At 46.1% G+C, this 6,006-nt stretch overlaps 1 protein-coding gene across 1 annotated transcript in view; it reads left to right on the top strand.

The window, feature by feature from the left end:
• Positions 1 to 6,006, top strand: part of LOC149365805 (globin-like) — a 177,393-nt gene that overhangs the window by 116,075 nt on the left and 55,312 nt on the right. The gene's annotated exons all lie outside the window — the stretch shown is intronic.

The raw sequence follows: 6,006 nt of genomic DNA, 5'->3' as shown, positions 1-6,006 counted from the left end.
CTGCCGTGCCCAAAGTAGACTGTCTATAGACAGAAGTCTACTAAAAGTGTTTGGCCATAAATGTATAGATTTTCTATAGACTGTTTATGGCGTTTGTATTGCCTATAGCTATTCTCTAGGATTTGTCTGTCGAGAGTCTATAGACTTTATAGACAGAAGTCTATGGACGGTCTATAGACTGTCTGAAAAAAATTTTTTTAAGGGTACCGAACCTTTTGACGCGAACTGGACATAGTAGAGATTTAGAGTTTGTTCGTGTAGGGGTGAACTTATCGTCATCACCGCCGTGCAGAAAATATGGACGCCTCAGGGAAAACGGAGGCGGAACTCGCAACTTATATGCATAGTGAGTATGGCGGCATATGCGATTACCTGTCGAAAAATTCTTGCTTCTATAGCCAAAGTAGGGCAATCCGCACGCGCCCAATAAGCATCCGTGCCTAAATAGAGAAATTTCGTGATAATGAAAGTCTCTAATAAAGTAACAGGTATAACAAAGACGCTATTCCTGTAGAAGAGCCACGTTGTTATCACGCTGTTTACAAAAATTAAAATTTGTGTACTACCGGTTACAATCAAATAATTAATTCATTTAAATGTAGTATTTATTTGTTCCTAATAAGAATGCGGTGGAGCGCATTTGGCAGGTAAACTGCCATCATGAATGGCAGTTTATCACAATTTTTCCGGAGAAAAGTATATAACGGCTGTACCACACCATGGCCTATGGGGCAGAAACGTGGAGGATAATGCAAAGGGTTCAACTTAAGGGCAGCGCAGCGAGCTATGCAAGGAAAGGGATATGCGTAACATTGCAACAGGAAGAGAGAGAGTGGGTGAGGGAACAAATGCGCCTTAATGACATCCTAATCGAAATTAAGAGGAAGAAATGAGCTTGGGCAGGGCGTGTAATGAGAAAGCAAGATAGCCAGAGGTCCTTAAGGGTAACGGAGTGGATTCCAAGAGAAGGCAAGTGTAGCAGTGGGCGGCAGAAATTTAGTTGGGTGGATGAGATTAATAAGCTTGCGAGGATAGGGGCCGCAACTGGCGAATGACAGGGTTAATTGGAGAGACATGGGAGAGGCCTTTGAGCTGCAGTGGGCGCAGTTAGGCGGCTGCTGATGACGGTGATGATGAAGAATAAATGCGAGACTGTGGACAGTGAGGCCCCAACGCCCTCAACATTATACAGCCCCCCTAAGAGCACCTCCTGTAGCGAAATACCTCTTCAGCGAAAAATTCCTGGCCTCATCGCCCTGCGGGTTAGTCTCGCGGACCTGCACAGTGCTGTCCGGCATTGGGGCCCATACGGCATTTCAAAACTTCCGTGCTTTGCACGACGTTCTTCAAAGGCCTACCCTTTTTCGCCTTCCTCCTGAACCTTACGCGACATATTTAGCGACGGTCATTATTTTTATCGTGAACACTGTTTGTGGGGCGTCGACCGCGTAGTTTGATCTAGTCTGGCCTTTGTTTGCTCATTGAGAATGCATCATTTCCGATTTTTTTTAATAGATGCAGTCAAGGTCTATGCTGTCTCCACGTGGAAGCTCGTCCACCGGTATAACGAAACAGTGGCTGTAACGAAACACTGCCTGCGTCTTTACAACTTCGTTTTGACGCAGCCTAAACGACGGTCTTCCGTTTCACGTTTGTGAGGCGTTCATGAGCATGTTACGCAAAATTCGGATATGTGGCTTGGCTCATTCTCTATTTGTGTTTATCCGGAAGCAAACGGCGCATTTATTACTGAGGAAACTGCAGTTAAAATTTTTTGCGCCATTCAATTCAAACTCGTGACGACTATACCGAAAAGGATTCCGCGATCTCAGGTTAGAAGGCAATGGCGATGTCGCTTAGCCTTTGGGATCCGCAGCCCCGAAAAAGACAGTTGACGCGCGCAGCTTACTTGCGTAATCGGCCGGTGGTGGCAACGCCTGTTATAACAGTTTTTATTTGAACTTTTCTGAGCTTTTAAAAAACGCCGTTTTCATTGAAGGTAGGGTCTTTGTCGTAAGAGTGCGGTATAAGCTATCTATATATCTACAGGCCGACTTGAATTTCTCCTCGTTGTCCCTTTAATCACACAAGTCTCGAAGCGTCTTACGAAAAATTCCTTCAGACTGTCTATAGACTCCTTATAGAGTTTTCTCTGTAAAGTCGATAGAATTTCTATAAACAAATCCCATAGACTGGTCTATAGCCAATCTATGGATTTATTGCCGTAATTTTTACTAGACTTTTGTCTATAGAAAATGAATAAAATGAATAGACGAAAGTAAATATGTATAGGAAGTCAATGGAGTCTATAAGAAGTTTATAGACAGTCTATAGGACATTTTGATAAGGTGGACTACTTTGCATTTTCAATTCAGTGCTTTGAAATTCGTTGCTGCTGCGGAGAACCAGGTGAGGCTCGTTCCCGGCGTTTCCAGTCGCGCGGAGATAAACTTTATTCATTCATTCGAGGCAGTAAATGAAGAAATGACGAGTAGGAGAAGGAATGAAGTGGACGGGCGTGCTATTCGTGTTTTTCCTCGAACAAGGAGTGGGCGCTTCTCCACGTCCTATAAATAACCGCGTCGTAATGCAGTCGACATTCCAGCAGCCGGCACTCACGTATGCTAGAAGCGGCCTCACTCTCAAACATCTGAATAACTCACTCATTCACTCGGTCTCTTTTTCTCTCGCTCCTGCTACGGTAGCTCGGTGGCTGTGGCGTTTCGGCTGCTCAGCTCAAGGTCGCGGGATCGAATCCCTGCCGCAGTGGCCGCATTTCGATCGAGGCGGAATGCAAACGCGCCCATGAAATTTCTGTGCTCCCGTGTGATCTAAATTTATACAAATTTCAAATCTAAATGTACGCCGTGTGTTTTGCAGCCCACAGTGCGCAGGCGTAAAGATCCGATGATCTTGAAGCTTTGGTAAAAGTGCTGCTTGAGGGGAGACGCGGCGAAAATTGAAATTACTATCGTTATTTATTCATGAAATGTAACCAAGTTTCGTACGAATACTTAACACACTTAACTATTTTATGCAGATTTCAGAATTGCGTTTTGTTTTAAGGTTGTTATTATAGTTGCTGAGTAAGCCGCAACTATAATAACAACCATAACACCATAACAACAAGTGGTTATGGTGCTCAGCTGCTGACCCGAAAGACGCTGGTTCGATCCCGGTCGCGGCGGTTGAATTTCGATGGAGGCGAAATTCTAGATGCCCGTGTACTGTGCGATGTCAGTGCACGTTAAAGAACCCCAGGTGATCAAAATTTCCGGAACCCTTCACTACGGCGTCTCTCATAGCCTGAGTCGCTTTGGGACGTCAAACACTATAAACCAAACCTATAGTTGCTGAGTAATTACGAGTAACACCCTCGTAAAATTATCTCCAGGGAGTTAAATCAAGAGAAAGTGGACGTCTTTTTTTATGTCATATGCTCACGAATGTTGGCACAAAAAAAAGCTATTTAAATTAAATAATGGTTTATGGGAGTTTTAACGTCCCAAAGCGACTAAGGCTATGAGAGACGCCGTAGTGGAGGGCTCCGGAAATTTCGACCACTTGGGGTTCTTTACCGTGCACTGACATCGCACAGTACATAGGCCTCTAGAATTTCGCCTCCACCGAAACTGGACCGCCGCGGCCGGGGTCGGAACCCGCGTCTTTCGGGTCAGCAGCCGAGCGGCATAACCGCGGCGGCTCTCTCATAACTTTGTGCGACCTTCTGGCCTTTACGTATTCTCTGCTAAAACGTTCGGTATGACGATGTACATAATTTCGTAAGTTTCTTGAATGGGTCGTGTCAAAATCATATACAAATTGCAAATATGTGCACACTGTATAACGGTAGCAGATGGAAAGATCAGAATGTCCGTACGGACCGCGTGTGACTTCATCCGGAAATCATGCCGAAGTCGCATGGAAAGCACGTGAAAACCACATGAAAATTGTAATTGAAATTGAAATTTATTCCGAAACAACAGAGGAATGTTAAGGGGAAGCCAGGTAAAAGCTGTAAGGACAGCTTGAAAAGCTCCGACCCCCGCCCCCAGGGCAATACAGTTGCGTACGGCTAACTGGGAGCATGAACACTAATTCGAAAACATAAGTCAGTGTAACTGTCAGAAGTTCAGAAATACAAACCAGGCGTAGATGAAAGTGAAAAGCATAGCACAAAAAATACCGAAAAATAGACATCGTAATACATAATTGTACAAACACACGCTCTAAACAAAAAAAAAAGAGTAAAAAGGGAGTGCGCTAGAGAAGAGCTTACTCCCTTTCTACTTCTTACATAGGCGTATTAGTTTTTGGAGTGTAAGTTGCAATTTTTTTTGCCGACAGCGCTGATATTGCAGCGTTCGTTTCTATTTTGTTGGGAAGTGTAGCCAATAGAAATTTTAACATTTGTGTTCTGTAATTTGTACCGCATTTGGTTACATTCCAGTGTTTTAGGTAGCGTACGTTATAAGCGGCCGAGTTTTCGTCCAACTTAGCCACATGAGTTATGGCGTCATTATTTTTTTGAATCCGAGTTTATGGTTTAGTTTACGGTTTGGTTCATGGGGTTTAACGTCCCAAAGCGACTCAGGCTATGAGAGACGCCGTAGTGAAGAGCTCCGGAAATTTCGACCACCTGGGGTTCTTTAACATGCACTGACATCGTACAGCACACGGGCCTCTAGAATTTCGCCTACATAGAAATTCGACCGCTGCGCTCGGGATCGAACCCGCGTCTTTCGGATCAGCAGCCGAGCGCCATAACCACTGAGTCACCGCTATAGGTGGCATAGTTTGTAGTCACACATTCTAAAACCATGCAGATTTTTCTATATCGTACGCGTCTTGCTATCTCCGGCTATGTTTCTATTATTGCGCGTTCGCGGTTCATATACCGAAAATTTGAGCATGGGGTCCTGCATCATCGTAATTTCTTTCGGGCATACACGATTGACCCGGCGGGTATCGCCGTATAGTTGAGGAGCCGTCCCCCCACTACAGTGCAGTTCAGCGCAGCGACATGCATTTGAGGCCCATTCTGCGTGCAACTAAACATGCGCGTGATCGACGCGGAGAAATGCGCGCACTGAGCAGCCAACAGTGGGCGCATCATTTCCCGCCAAGAATGCCGTTCACCCGCATCCATTTTGCTCGAAACACGCACACAACGGAGACAGAGAGAGAGAGAGAAACCAACGTTGATATAGGCAGACAGGGACCGACCGACGTACGTATGGATAGCGAGCGGCCGTAAAAGGATGCGTGCTCGTACAACTCCTCCGGCCTGCCTTGCGACGCGCGCGCCATCTCGCGACACGCATGAAAGAACCGGTGCCTATGCGCGCGCTTTGAGAAAACGAGCCGCATATGCGGGGGGCGTCCGTGTAAACAAATACTACACGCGAGCGAGCTTGTTTTGGAAAGGGCCAAGCGCGGAGGTTCGCCCGCTTTGCCTGAGAACGGGTGGGCCGCACGAAAGACAATGAGGCCGCTTACGTCCATCCCCTGTCTCTCGAAGAATGGTGCAGCGCTGCGGAGTATGCAGCGCAGTTGGCGTCGGCTAGTAGAAGCGAGCGTATTCGAAAGGCTGTTCACATGTACATTCTAAACAGGAAAAGAGTAAAAACGGAATAAGCCCACTTTCTTTTATAAAAGAAGGGAGTATAAAGGTAGTAAGCGGTCCACTACCGCACTCCCTTTTATAAAAGAAAGTGTGCTAGAGGACAGCGTACTCTCTTTTTTACTCCCCTATAGGCGTATTCGTGTCCAGAGTGATAAGAAAGTGATTGACAAGTGCTTCGTGCGCAATCCGATCACGATAGCCGGCGCTAATGTGCTCAAATAACAGGCCAATCACGAAGCGCTGTTTCTTGCAAACCATTTGCAAATCGTCTGCAACCGCTGCCTCTGATTGGCCGCTGCCTGCTCTGTAAAGCCCGCAGCGTTGCACCCTTTTGCTGAGACGGAGTTGTAGAGAGCGGTAGGATAAGGAAGTCACCGTGA

This window comes from Amblyomma mixtum, chromosome 1, assembly GCF_055824585.1.
Source record: "Amblyomma mixtum isolate Tamu chromosome 1, ASM5582458v1, whole genome shotgun sequence".
NCBI classification, from domain to species: domain Eukaryota; kingdom Metazoa; phylum Arthropoda; class Arachnida; order Ixodida; family Ixodidae; genus Amblyomma; species Amblyomma mixtum.
The sequence above is the reverse complement of the archived record's forward strand: the minus strand, read 5'-3'. Positions and strand labels throughout refer to the sequence as shown.